A 14,190-nucleotide genomic window follows, 5' to 3' on the forward strand; every position below is an offset into this window, starting at 1 on the left:
AATAACAAACCAACTAGAAATTTTAAGTTTACTTTACATTGTCAGTAAAAGGAAAAAGTTATAAAGAAAAAAAAGTGTTCTAAAGGGTTTATTTGGTTTATTTTAGTTCTTACTAGATTTTTTCTTTTTCAATTTACTTTTAATAAAAATTTCTTTATACCCTTTTAAAATGTTAGGCCTAGTTTACCTTTCCTGTAATCCTATCTCACAATAAATTAAATACATAAATGATTAACCGACACTAAATCTCACTACACTCATCAATACATTATTTAAGAAATCTCAATATTGGAAAAATCTTAAATTAACAAACTAAAACCACTACAATGTCATAATAAACCGTTTGCCAAAGTTTCTCTGATTTTCTAAAGCTCCCAGTAGTGACTGTTTCGTTCTTTTCAGCTCCTGAGAATCTTTGTCCAACTCAGAGGACACAAACAAATGTAAATTCATTTTAAATGTCTCATTGAGAGAGTTTTTTAGTGGATGGGAGTAAGGGCTTGTGTGTCCTGCTCGGCCCAGCCCAGGCAGGGCTTTCCCAGCCACATTCCACACTCCATTGCCCAGCTGGAGCCGCTGGTGCCTCTGAGTTGTGCTGCCCCAGGCCCAGGGACGCTCTCCTTGTCTGCCCATTCCCCCACGGTCTCTGGGCAGGGATGGCCTCACTGGGGGCTGCTGACATCCTCAGCAACTTGGAGGCTGCTGCTGAATTTCCCTGCTCCAGAGGCTTGTTCAGCCTTCAGCTCTTCAGTGCAGGAATTCAGTGTCCCAGGGCTCATGAACATTCAGAACACCTGAACAAGCCAAGCCTCTGGGAATCATTTGATTTTAATTTTCAAATAATTTGTGGTTAAGTAGATCTCAGTAGTGCATTCAAACTGAATACATGATATTTAAAAAGACAGCGAGAAAAGATTTTTTAGGTCCTGTTTAGGTTTGTTTTCCTTTGAATTCATTGATATGTGAAATCTCTCATTGACACTGAATCCAGGTACTTCCTCATGCAGTTTGAATGGATATGAAAATCAAGACCCTTCATGGCTGACAATCAATCAGACTCTGTCCCTACCCCCAGCCCACCATTTCCCCCATCCAAGCCCTGGCACTCAGAGCAGCCTTGTGCAAATCTCAGCTCCCTCCAGCCCAGGCTGCACCTGCAGCTTTCAGCTCCTTGGCTCCAAGTCCCACCTGCTTTCCTTGGAGAAGGAGCTGCCTGAGACACAGAGGGATGTTCATTTCCTGTCAGTCAGCAAAGCCAAGGGAAGGCACAGCTCCATCAAATGCCAAAGTCATTCTTCTCCCTGGCTCTGCCCTGCCCCTGATCCCCACAGCCTGTCCTGTTTCCTTCATCCCTACATTGCCAGGGACTCTCTGGGACAAGGGAGTTCTGCTCTGGGGATGGAGGGAGGTCCAAGTGCCACCACTGGAGTGGGAACCACAACTCATCAGGTTTGTATCCTTTGGGGGTCAGGAACTGGTGAGACTCAGAGGCACAGAAAGTTTCTCCTCATGGCAAACAGACCATGGCTGAACAGGACAGAATTTAATAAAAATCTCACTCTTCCCTGAGCTATGCACAATGTCCCAGCAGCAACTGAGGAGTCCACAATCCACAAGTGATTTACATACTAAAATTAATTTTAACAAACATCGTTCTGTAATAGATATAAACACAATTACATACTTGTATCAGGATGCTCATCCTGGAGTGGGGGCAAAACAGCTCCAACAATTCCTGATTTGCAAAGCTGTCAGTGGTGGACGGAGAAGGGAGGTCAGGCTGCTCTTGGTGTTGAGGAAATGCTGAAACCAGCCTGACTCATTTCATCTCCTCCTGTCCTGGCTGATCTCCCCTCTTTCCCCTTCCACCCATTGGCTTTTGTCTCCCACCAGGCCCCCGGTGAAGAGCCTGGCTCTGTGTTCTCCATCCCCTCCTCGCTGGCACTGCCAGGCTGGGATGAGGAGCCCCTCAGCCTTCCCTGCTCTGGGCTGGACAAGCCCAGCTCCCTCAGCCTCTGCTCACAGCCCAAGGGCTCCAGCCCCACCTTGGAGGCCCTTCCCAGACCCTGCTCCAGCTGCCAGACATCTTTCCTGCCCTGGGCAACCCACGCCAGGCCACAGTGACCTGGAGAATCCCCGTCCTTGATGTCCTGGTCACACAGCCCTGGCCCCTTGTCCCCATGTCAGGCTCTGGGGTGGATCCTGTGGAACATCCTTTGGTGGAGGCTGTGGCTCCAGGTGGGCCGGGGGGATCCCGGGGGACAGGGACCCCGCTGGGCATGGACAGCATTGGACTTGTTGGGAGAAACTGTGAGGGGGAGCTGGGGCGGAGTGACCAACCCAGTGACCTGACACAGCCCTGCTGGGATGGCACACAGCCCCTCTGGGATGTCACACAGCCCCTCTGGGATGTCACAGCCTGCTCTGTGAGCTCACAGCCCCTTCTCTAATGTCACACAGCTGGTCTCTGATGTCACAGCCAACTCTGTGATGTCATAGTCTGCCCTGTGATGTCAGACATCTGACCTGTGATGTCACAGAAGCAGTCTGTGATGTCACAGCTGCTTGATGACCTCACATTACCCACTCTGTGATGTCATAGCCCACTCTGTGACCTCATGTTACCAGATGATCAATTGCTTACACCAGCTGAGCTGACACCTGGAGCTTGTTCTCCACATCCCCAGTCCTATGGAAACCACACAATGCCCATTGTGTGAGAAGGGGAACTGGAAGTTCAGCAGCCTCAGTGTCCTGCCAGCTCAGCCAGACCCACTGGAACATTGGGGTCCACAACCACCAGGGACCACCAGAGAGACCCCCAGGACAGAAGAATGGCTCCTGGCCTGGATCAGGAATGGTGTGGCCAGCAGGAGCAGGGCAGAGATTCTGCCTCTGTGCTCAGCACTGGTTGGGCAGCACCTTAATGCTGTGTCCAGTTCTGGGCCCCTCAATTTAGGAAGGACATGGAGGGGCTGGAGCGTGTCCAGAGAAGGGCAACAAGGCTGGTCAGGGGTCTGGAGCATAAGTCCTGTGAGGAGGGGCTGAGGGAGCTGGGGTTGTTTATCCTGGAGAAGAGGAGGCTCAGGAGAAACCAGGCCGTGTTAGGGCACAGGTTGGACTTGATGATCCCCAAGGACTTTTCCAACCTTGCTGATTCTGGGATTCTCTGAAAGCACCCTTGGAGCAGCTGCAGGATGAGCCCTGGGCCTCCTCTTAGCAGCTCCAGCAGCCCAGGTCCCTCAGCTTCTCCTGCCAGCCCCAAAGCCCATCCTGTCAGTCCTACAGAGCCTCTGCAGCTCCTCCTCATTGCCCAGAACAGGGAGCCCCAGAGGCAGACACAGCAGCCCAGATGTGCCCCCCTGGCCTGGGGTGCCTCTGGCAAGGGAGCAGCAGCAGGCACTGCAGGAGCCTGCAGACAATTCCTGCAGCACTTGTAGGATGATCCTGCTGCCCAAGGGACGTTCCCATGGGGCCAAGCCAGGAACTGCAATGGGGAGTGGGGCCAGAGAGGAAAAGGCAAACAGGGATGGGCTGTTTGCAGGGCAGGGAACAGGGCTGGGCAATGGGAAGTAATTTGTACAAGGGAAGAGTAAAGAAGGCAAAGGTGCAGCCAAGGAAATGCTGAGGGCAGTTTGGGGGTGGCTGCCAGGCAGCCCTGGCTCTGAGCAACAGCGTCTGCAGTGGCACAGGAAACTCCCAGCTGATGGGAACAAACTCTCTGGCTGAGTGCAGAGGCCAGGACAAAGCTGAGTGGTTTCCCTGGTGTCCCCCAGCCCTGGCTGGCCCCAGGGGCTGATGGCATTTGTGCTCCCTCAGGTTCATGTCCCCACAGCAACAGCATGGGGGTGCTGGCCCTGCTGTGTGCAATGCAAACAGGGGCTGCTGAGGCAGTGCTGCCGTGTCTGTGCCTGCAAGGATGGGGCACCTGTGTGAGCTGGGGGAGAGGCCAGGGCTGCAGAGGGGGGATGTTGTTGGCAGCTGCATGAGGACGCTCTGGGACGCTGCCCTGGGCTGTGCAGCGCACTGGGCATGGATCAGCCCCTGCTCTGCTGCTCCTTGCCGTCTGCCCCAGGGCCCTTGCAGAGCCCCAGCCATGCTGTTTGCCCCCAGCCTGCCCACGGCCAGCCTGGGGCTGCTGACGGGGGTTTCTGTGCTGAGCATTGGCCTGGCCATGTTCTTTATTACAAGTGATTTGCTGAAATTGGCCAGCAGTTTAATGTTTCTGAAAGCATCCAGTCATCAGTCTCCACACTGCAGCCTTGAGCTCCTGGTTCCTCAGGCTGTAGATGAGGGGGTTCAGGGCTGGAGGCACCACCGAGTACAGAACTGACACGGACAGATTCAGGGATGGGGAGGACTTGGAGGGGGGCTTCAGGTAGGCAAACGCTGCAGTGCTGAGGAACAGGGAGAGCACGGCCAGGTGAGGGAGGCAGGTGGAAAAGGCTTTGTGCCGTCCCTGCTCAGAGGGGATCCTCAGCACAGCCCTGAAGATCTGCACACAGGAGAAAACAATGAACACAAAACACAAAAAATTTAAACACACACTAGCAGCAATGAGCCCAAATTCCCTGAGGTAGGATTTGGAGCAAGAGAGCTTGAGGATCTGTGGAATTTCACAGAAGAACTGGCCCAGGGCATTGCCATGGCACAGGGGCAGGGAAAATGTATTGACCGTGTGCAGAAGTGAAAAGAGAAAGGCACTGGCCCAGGCAGCTGCTGCCATGTGGGCACAAGCTCTGCTGCCCAGGAGGGTCCCGTAGTGCAGGGGTTTGCAGATGGACACGTAGCGGTCGTAGCACATGATGGTCAGCAGATAAAACTCTGTTGCTGCACAGAAAGCAAAAAAAAACACTTGGGAAGCACATCCAGTGTAGGAGATGTTGCTGGTGTCCCAGAGGGAATTGTGCATGGCTTTGGGGACAGTGGTGCAGATGGAGCCCAGGTCAGCGAGGGCCAGGTTGAGCAGGAAGAAGAACATGGGCGTGTGCAGGTGGTGGCCGCAGGCTACGGCGCTGATGATGAGGCCGTTGCCCAGGAGGGCAGCCAGGGAGATGCCCAGCAAGAGGCAGAAGTGCAGGAGCTGCAGCTGCCGCGTGTCTGCCAATGCCAGCAGCAGGAAGTGCCTGATGGAGCTGCTGTTGGACATTTCTTCGGTCTTGGCAAGGGGACCTGTAGAAAAAGTAATCATGGAATATATGGGTTAGGAGAGGACTTGAAACATCCCAGCACAGCCTGGGGGCACTTTCCCCCCACTGCCTGCCCAGGGCTCTGCTGCCTGGAGCTGTCCCTGCCAGCAGCGGCTTCCCTGTGCCCAGGGCTGGGCCCTGCCAGTGCTGCCAAAGCCCAGCCCAGCCCTGGGGGCTCAGCTCTGCCCTGCAGAGCCCTCCCAGCTCAGGCACTGCCCAGGGGCAGCTCTGGCTCTGCAGGCTCTGATGGCAATGTCAGAGCAACCCTGAGGAGGCTGGCAAAGCGACACTGATGCTGAATGTGAGCGGCCCTGTTCTGATTTCTTTCACTGCCTTGTTTAATCAGATCAAAGAGAAAATTTTTTTTTTTATTTTTCACAGGCTGAACTGAGAGATGAAGATCTATGTGCAATTTCCAACCCAGAGCAGTTGATTAAAAAAGTAGGATATCCACTTGTATACAGCCCATGCCTTGCTGTGCTCCCTGTATCATCTAAATTCTGCAGTTAAATGCCATGCTGGGAGCAGTCCTGAACAATGCAGCATCCTCCCCACACAAGGAGAACACTTCCAAGCCTCACCAGCTGTCTCCCCCCACCCAGATCTTGTCCCCCAGCGCTGGGAGCAGCTGCCAGGGCTGGCTGAGAGCTGTCCCTGGCAGGCAGCAGAGTCCCTGCCCCAGCACAGCGCCCTGGGCTGCAGGACCCTGCTCTGCAGGACAGCCCTGGGCACCCCTGGCTGCTCTGCACAAGAGACAAGCAGAGAATGTACTCACAGGCTCTGCAGGCATTGGCATGTTCCAGCTTGAGGAGATGGCTCCAGGAGCTGCAGCTGCATTGTCCTGCAGCCAGAGGTTCCTGTGCCAAGGGCTGGCAGTGATTGTGCCCCAGGCACTTCTCAGCCCCTTCCCAGCCCTGACTGATTGAAGCTCTCTGTGCCTCTGGGCTGTGCCCGGGCTGGCTGCAGGCAGTGCCCAAGCCCTGTTGGGCTGGCACAAGAGCTGCTCATCCAGAGAAATGTGCTTTTGAAGCTCTTCTTGGTGAGCAGGAGCTGCCTCTGTGCCAGGAGCCCAGCCCAGCTCAGCAGCACAGACACAGCACAAGGACTTTAATCAGCCTCTGGGCCTTTGTACTCAGGCCCTGAACATCAGTCCCTGAGAGGGAGCTGAAGAAACCTCTCCAGAACTCCAAGGCACAATCCAACTCCAAAGTTTCTTGGACTTTTAATGGGTCCCAGTGAGGGACACGACTGAGCAAGTGTCCCCAGGCCCCAGGCAGAGCAGAGAACTGCAGGCAGTGATGACAGGTGGGGACAAAGAGAAGCCAAGTCTTGGTGCCCTGGGGCACAGCAGGGTCTGTGCCAGCAAGGGCTGGGAGGAGACACCTTGTCCTGAGGCCCTGGGGCCTCCTGGCACAGCCCCAGCCAGGCTGGGCACTGTCAGCCCCTTGTGCTGCCCTCAGCATCCCCCCCTAGCCCACATCCCAGTGGCCTCAAGGATCTGCTGCAAGGAGTCCCTGGGGAGCCTTGCTCAGCAATGGCCCTGGGGGCTCCTGAATGCTCCCTGCAGGGACTGCAGGTTTTTCAAAGGACTTTGGCTTTGGCTTTTGCCTTGCAGTCTCTGAGAGGTTTGTGCAATCATGGCCTCCAATTATCTGCTGTAATTACTCCCTGGAGAGGCTTTGTCAGTAACAACACTCACTGGGGCTCATTAATGCTTCAGGGTACTTCAGTTATTTGAAGGTACTTGGTGTTTCCCTTTTGATACAGACTCTGTGAGAGGTTTGTGCAATCATGGCCCCAATTATCTGCTTTAATGAATCCCTGGAGAGCTTTGTACTGACACTCAGTGGGGCTCATTAATGCCTTGAGATACTCAAGGTTTTTAAGGTACTTTATGGATTTAAGGATACTTTTAGGTACTTTTAAAGATTTTCCTTCCCACACTGAGTCTCTGAGAGGTTTTTGTGCCATCCTGGCCTCCAGTTCTCTCCTCCAAGGACTCCATGAGGAGCCTGTGTTGGGTATCTTCCCCCTTTCTGGTTTACAACAAAGATGGAACTGAAAGAATTTTCTAAGACTTTCTAAAAACATCCAAACAAACATGCGACAATTAACAATACAAGAACAACAACTAAGAGAATTCATAGCCCTGTTTTAGCTAGACATCATCCAACCCTTTAGTCCCTTGGATTGGAAGAGTTTATTGAACTAGTCTTTTTTTTCCACTTGAAGCTTCTTGCACCCTTCCTTCAGTACCTGAATGCTCTTGTGGATTGACTCGCTGTGGCTGGAGAGGTTCATGCAGCACATGCCCTCAGAGTCTACACAGCCTTGCCCATGTGCCCAGAGTAAAAACTCTATCGCTGTTCTGCAAGGTGGCGTGTCTGATGGTCTCTGTGTCTGAGAGCAGCCACTCAATGTGAGGGAGGCAGCATTGGTTTGCTTACTTAACAGGCACCCAGGATGGTCTGATTGCCCTAAAGCTTTAGCTGCAGCCACCCAAGGTAGTCCAAATTGGGGGTGCTAGCATCCAATACCTGGATTAATGCTTTCAAAGCCATCTCTTTGATATCATCCAATACTTCTCTGGAGATACCTGCTGCTTGATCATCTGGTAGGCTGTGCTGTCCTTCTCCAGCTAGATGGTTGGTTGTCAGTTCTGCCCTTGCCTCATTATTAGGACAGTCTTCTATTAATTCATTTAGTAAATGTTTCCATCCCTCTTCCCACAGGGTGTATTCTATAGGTGACAACAACATGGTCATAATATATTTTAAACCATAGGGGGTTAAGACATGTGCTGTAAACATGTCCCTCATTAGGCCATTAAAACAAGGTAAGTCCTTCCTCTTGTCTTTAGCTGCCCTACACAGATCCTTGATTTCCCCGCAAATCAGTGGCTGATACCTGGGATTCTGCCCCCTTCTTTCATAACATATGGGGGCAACACGAGTTTCGAGACAATTTGCCAGTCTCCTTCCTTAACTGCTTCTTTCCAGATCCTTTCCTAAGGATCTTCAGGGGCTGAGGGGCGAGGTGGCTCTGGGGAATCCAAACTTTCTTCCTGGGAGGAAGAATAACTTGGAGCAGAAACATTTGGATTAGAAATAGTGTGACAGTTGGGCTTAGTATCTTTGATCATGGGGTTATATTGTTGGTGGAGGGTGAGGCAGAGGGCACTGTCATTTTGTCAGGTGTTGGGGAGGAAGGCCTTGATCTAGGATGGCGGACTTCTGGGGTGGAGCTCTGGAGGCATGGCCCAGGGTGGAGGTGGAATGATTGACAGTGGGGGCGTGACCTGCAGTTGTGGGGGTGGAGTCTGGAGGTTCATTCAGGGCGGAAGAGAAGGTTGTGGTAGCAGGAAGTGGAGGAGCCAAGATGGAGGGAGGATGGTCGGGCTCCCGAGCCACATTCAGGCTCCTTCTGTCTTGAGTCTCCAGGGCATGATGCTCCAAGACTGCGTGGCCATTGCCATCTTGGACCATCGTGGAAGGTCTGAGAAAGGCAGGTTTGAGGGGAGATCCCCAGTTAGGAGTGACCAATGGATTGAGTTTTCAACCCACTGCTTGCTGGTCAAGGATGGTGTGGAAGATGGGGAGCATGCCAGGTGCAATGGGGTCCATTTTGATTGAACGGCTGTACAGTTTAACTCTCACTGAGTCCCAAAATTCAGTGGTATGGATTTCATCAGCAGAGGCGTCTGGAAAATTTCTAATGATCCACCTCATGATTGGTTTTTATTCGTTCTTTGAAGATATTGTGTCATGATGAGTGAGAAGAAAGCATCCATATACATTCCTTTGTACTTTGGACATCTGGGTGCCCATTTTTCTCTTTCTCTGCCTCATGGGGAAGAGCCACCAGAACACCCCTAATCAGTTATGAGATGTGGGTGCATATTGTAAAAACACAGTGGCAAAATGGGCAATAAATGTCTTGCATTTCCCCAAACCCACCTGCAATCCTATGCAGGTGAAACCGTCATTGTCCCTGACGATCCTGGCCAAGGTCCCTTGAAGCAACGATGAATCCACTGGACCTGGCACAATCCAAAATCCCGGGGAGCCCTGGCCTATCCATCAGCTAACCCCAGCTGACGTGACTGACACAGGGAGCCCTGAGTGTCATGGTCCCTGTTTGGGTGCCAAATGTCACAATGAGGGTGGCTGTGACAAACCTCTCTGGTTCCCTGACTTCAGGGCAAGGTTGGGGAAAATGAAAAGGAGCAGGATCAATGGAGTTGTTTAAAAGGAACTTTAATAACAGGGTGAAAAACAATAAACATGGAGAAGTTGAGAACAGTATGAGGGGCAGGATCCAAAGACCCAAGACAAAGGGGAGCAACAACATGTACACCTGGGGGTAGAACACTCTAGAACAATAACCCTATAGGGGAAACAAGTAACCATTAGGGGAGGAGAACTTGGACAAGTTAGCATAACAACACTAAAGGCTTTTTGGAGAACTTTCAAGCTCACTTTAATTTAAACAAATGATTCCCAGGGCTTGAAACTCATGCCCAATTCTTTCAGAGTAAACTCTGGCTGACTCTGAGTTACAGCTGGGCTAACTCCCACACCGCTGCTTTGCTCTGGCCCCTTGGGACCCTGCGGCCCAACAGAGCCACAGGGATGTCCTGGGTTCCACGAGGCCCCACAGTGTCACAATGGTCCCTTGGATCCATGGTGCTCTGCAGTGTCACAATGGCCCCTTCATTTCTCAAGGCTCCCAAGTGTCACATTGGTCTCCATAGGAAGGAAACCACGGAGCCCCCATGTTTCAGGAGCTGATGAATGGCAACCACCAGAGGCCAAGGCAAGCCTGACCTGTCTGTCCTGGCAGGTTTGCTCGGAGCAACCAATGGATATTTGAAATTATGAATGTGGAGTCCTAATTTAAAACATTTGTGCCTGGAGAAGAGGGATGGGGTTTTTTTTTCATACAAAGAAAAGCAGAGAGCCCGTTCCAGTGTTTGGAAAATAGGTGAGTGCAGCCCCTCAGGAATCAAAGACCAGCCAGACTTGTCTGTCCTGGAAATTTTTGTCTGAGAGCAATCCTTTAATACACAGAAATTTGGAGGTGGAATCCTAATTTTGGCCATGGATGCCTGGAAAAAATGGACAGTTCTTTTCCATAAAAAGAAAAGCCCAGAGCCCCAGTGTTTCAGGGGCAGATGGGAGTGGCCTTCCACATTCCAAGGTCAGCCAGACCTGTCCGGTGACCCCTGGGAGGCCAAGGCAGCCACACCTGTTTCATGTTCCCTTGGTTCCACAGGGCCCTGCAGTGGCACAATGGTTTTCTTGCTCCCATGAGGCCCTAAGGTGTCATAATGGCCCCTTGGTTACACAGGTCCTTAAGGATCTTCATGGTCTCCATGGTTCCACAAGGCCCCATAGAGTCATGATGCTCTATTGGTTCCATGAAGCCTGGCTCTGTCCAATGGCCCCTTGGTTCCATTGGGGCCCAGTAGTGCAACAATGATTCCCTTGGTTCCACAATGGCCCCTCCCTTCCATGAGGCCCTGCAGGGTCAGAATGGTCTCCATGATTCCATGGGGCCTTGCAATGCCACAATGCTCTCCATGGATCCATGGTGCCCTGCAGGGTCACAACGGCCCTTTGGCTCCACAAGGGCCTGAAATGCAGCAATGGCCTCTTGGTTCCACAAAGCCCTGCTGCTTCACACTGGCCCCTTGGGACCATGTGGCCCAAAAGGGCCACAAAGATGTCCTTGGTTCCACGAGGCCCCACAGTGTCACAGTGGCCCCTTGGATCCATGGTACCCTGCAGGGTCACAGTGTTCCCCTTGGTTCCACAAGTTCCTACAGTGTCACAGGTTCCACAAGGGCCTGCAGTGTCACCATGGCCCATTGGTTCCACAACGCCCCGCAGTGTCACAATGGTCTCCATAGGAAGGAAACAAGTGAGCCCCAGTGGTGCAGGGGCAGATGAGAGGCAGACACCAGAGGCCAAGGCTGGCCAGACTTGACTGTACGGGCAGATTTTGTCTGGGAGTAACCCTTGGATATAGGGAATTTTAGATGCAGGATCCCAATTTTGGCCATGGGTGCCTAGACAAGAAAGACAGTTCTTTCCCATAGGAATAAAAGCACAGAGCCCCAGTGCTTCACGGTCAGATGGGAAGTGGCCCTTGACATGCCAAATTCAGTGGGACCTGTCAGACAGCCCCCAGGAGGCCAAACCAGGCAGACCTGTTCCATGTTCCGTTGATTTCATGGGTGCCCACACTGTCACAGTATTCTCCTTGATTCCATGAGGTCTGGCAATGTCACAATGGCTTCTTGGTTTCAGGAGCCCCAACAGAGTCACAAGGGTCCATTGGCCCCACACAGCCCCGCTGTCAAACAATGGCTCCTTGTTTCTATTTTAAATCAATCACAATCAAACCACAGTTTGATCATTGATCCTTGCTTCCATAGGGCCCATGATTTGCACAATGGTCTCCTTGAGTCCATGATTCCTGGATTGCACAGTCTCACCATCGTTTCCTTGGATCTCCATTGTCACAACTGACCCATGGCTCCATGAGGTTCCGTAGTGTCACCGTGGTGGCTGTCAGAGGCTGGATGAGATCCATGTCCCGAGACACCTTGGAATGCTCGGAATGCCCGTGTGGGGCCAGGGCCGGGTCAGGCCTTGGTTTGTGGTGGGACAGAGCCCCGCCCCCAGCCCTGGCCTGGCAGAGCTGTCAATCACACAGCAGGGGCGGTGCTAACCCAGCTCTGATTGGCTGAGCTGTCAATCAATCAATCACACACCAGCAGCTGGTGCTACCCTGGCTCTGATTGGACGAGCAACTGGCAGTCCCACCCCAGGGGCGGGGCCATGAAGGCCCAGGGGGTTAAAAGCCGGAGCACAAGGCCAGCCCAGGGTCTGGATCCTGCCTTCTCCTGGGGTTCCTCTGTTGGTGATGCTGGAACCTGAGCAGTTGGTGCCCATGTGTGTGTCTTTCTATGGATCTTCTGTCTTTCTGTTGGTCTCTGTTTCTTCTCCTTCTAATCCTACTTACCTGGAACATTTCTGGGTAACTTAAAATCTTAAAGGTTAAAGTTTTTTAGGTTAAATGTGTGGGAATCCAGGGCACAGGGAATATTTCTCTGTCTGCTCTGAGGAGTCCTGTCCCCCAGAGAAACACTGCCTTTAACCTTCGCCCATGGAGAGGACTTCCAGGACTTTGAGACCAATTAGAATTTACCAAAGTGTGAAATAGATCAGAGGGTAGTATTGTATTTCACTAGGGTGAGAAATTTAGGTTTTGGGATTTTTAGTATGGTGTAGATAGGAAGCAAGATGGAGGAATTTGGGTGTAGTCCCTGTCTTCTTCATCTACTCCCTTTCCTGCAGTGTTTGTGGCAAAGGGTCACTGGTCAAGGAAAGCACAGTGCAGAGGTTATGTGGACAGTCAAGGGATGAGTTACTAGTAGATAAGTAGAAATAATGTCCATTTTAAGAGATAATTGGATGAGACAACTTTTACAGACCTTGAAACTGTACATTTTGGGGCCATTTTGAGGAGTTTTTCCAATGTGCTGAGCTTGGTGTGGACAGAAATGCAAAACTTTAGATAAGATAACCATTAACAAGAAGCTGAAGACCAATAAAGTTCCATGTGTGTCCTTTTACCTGGCACAGAACTGCTACAGAGGGTTTCCCCCATCCAGGGAGCCCCCAGAAAGGCCCAACATAAAACAAACCTCAATGACTGGTGCGCTGACAATGTTTGTAATAAGTTGGCTTTCTTCCATAAAGTTGTTCACTGAAGGGTGTTGTCTTAATTGGCCAATCATGTGAAATGTGTTGATTAAATGACCAATGAGGTCCAACCGTAGCAAACCAAGATATAAAAGAAGAGGATTGAAAAAACAGGTGACTTTTAGCCCTTAGCCTTCTGATCTGAGTCTGTGTCATCTCTGATTCAGTGGTCACATTTGGGGATCTGTGGGGGCTATTGGGGATCCTTTCTGCACCTCGTGACCCAACAGGAGCTTCTCTAATAAACGTTGCCTGAAGCTCCCACTGTGCCCATGACAGGAACCCCTGTGAGTGTCTGGGCCATCCCGGCTCTTTGGCAGCCTGGGCACTCCTGGGATGTCACCGTGGAGCCCCCGTGAGTGCCTGGGACAGATCGGTGCCTTTGCAGCCCAAGGTGCCCTGGGATGTCACCATGGAATGGCTGTGACTGCCTCTGACCACAGGGCTCTTTACCATCCCCAGAGAGCCCTGGGAGGTCTCCATGGAGCCCCTGTCTCTGCCTGTGACATTCCAGCTCTGGAACAGCCTGGAGACTCTTGGGAAGTCCCCATGGAACCCCTCTGAGCGCCTGTGACAAATCTGATCCTTAGCAGGCAACCATCACCAGCCCCCTGTTGCTATGGTCAATATCTAGGGCAACCATCACTGGCCCTCTGTTGCTATGGTCAGTTTCCATGGCAACCATCACCAGACCCCTGTTGCTATGCTCAGTCCCTTGGCAGCTCCATGGAGACCCCATGCCAGGGGTGGTTGCCATGGACACCAGCTCAGGCCTGCAGCCAGAGCCCGTTGCCATGGCAACCATTGGCAGCCCCATCCCCAGGCTGATGGGATCCCAGAAGCACAGAATTGGCTGAGCTGGGAGGGACCCATCAGGATCCTCCAGTCCAACTGCTGGCCCTGCACAGGACACCCCAACAATGCCAGCCTGGGCCTGGCAGCACTGGCCAAACGCTGCTGCAGCTCAGAGAGCCCTGGAGCTGGGAGCCTTCCCTGGGGAGCCTGGCCAGGGCCCCAGCAGCCTCTGGGCAAAAACCTTTTCCTGACATCCGACCTGAGCCTGCCCCGCCTCAGCTGCAGCCACTCCCTCCACTCCTGTCCCTGGGCACCAGAGGGAAGAGGTTCCCACAGCCCCAGCCAGGGACCCGCTCCCAAGGCTGCTGCCATGAACACCAGGGCTGCCACCAGCTGGGATGCTCGGTTTCCACGGGCCGGGCTTCAGCAATGGG

General features: G+C 52.4%; 1 pseudogene; it reads right to left on the minus strand.

Annotated features, from left to right (window-relative positions):
* LOC143692632 (uncharacterized) overlaps nt 1-14,190 on the minus strand; it is a 136,395-nt pseudogene that overhangs the window by 45,381 nt on the left and 76,824 nt on the right.

The sequence above is a fragment of the Agelaius phoeniceus genome, assembly GCF_051311805.1.
Source record: "Agelaius phoeniceus isolate bAgePho1 chromosome W unlocalized genomic scaffold, bAgePho1.hap1 SUPER_W_unloc_2, whole genome shotgun sequence".
In the NCBI taxonomy this organism is placed as follows: Eukaryota; Metazoa; Chordata; class Aves; order Passeriformes; family Icteridae; genus Agelaius; species Agelaius phoeniceus.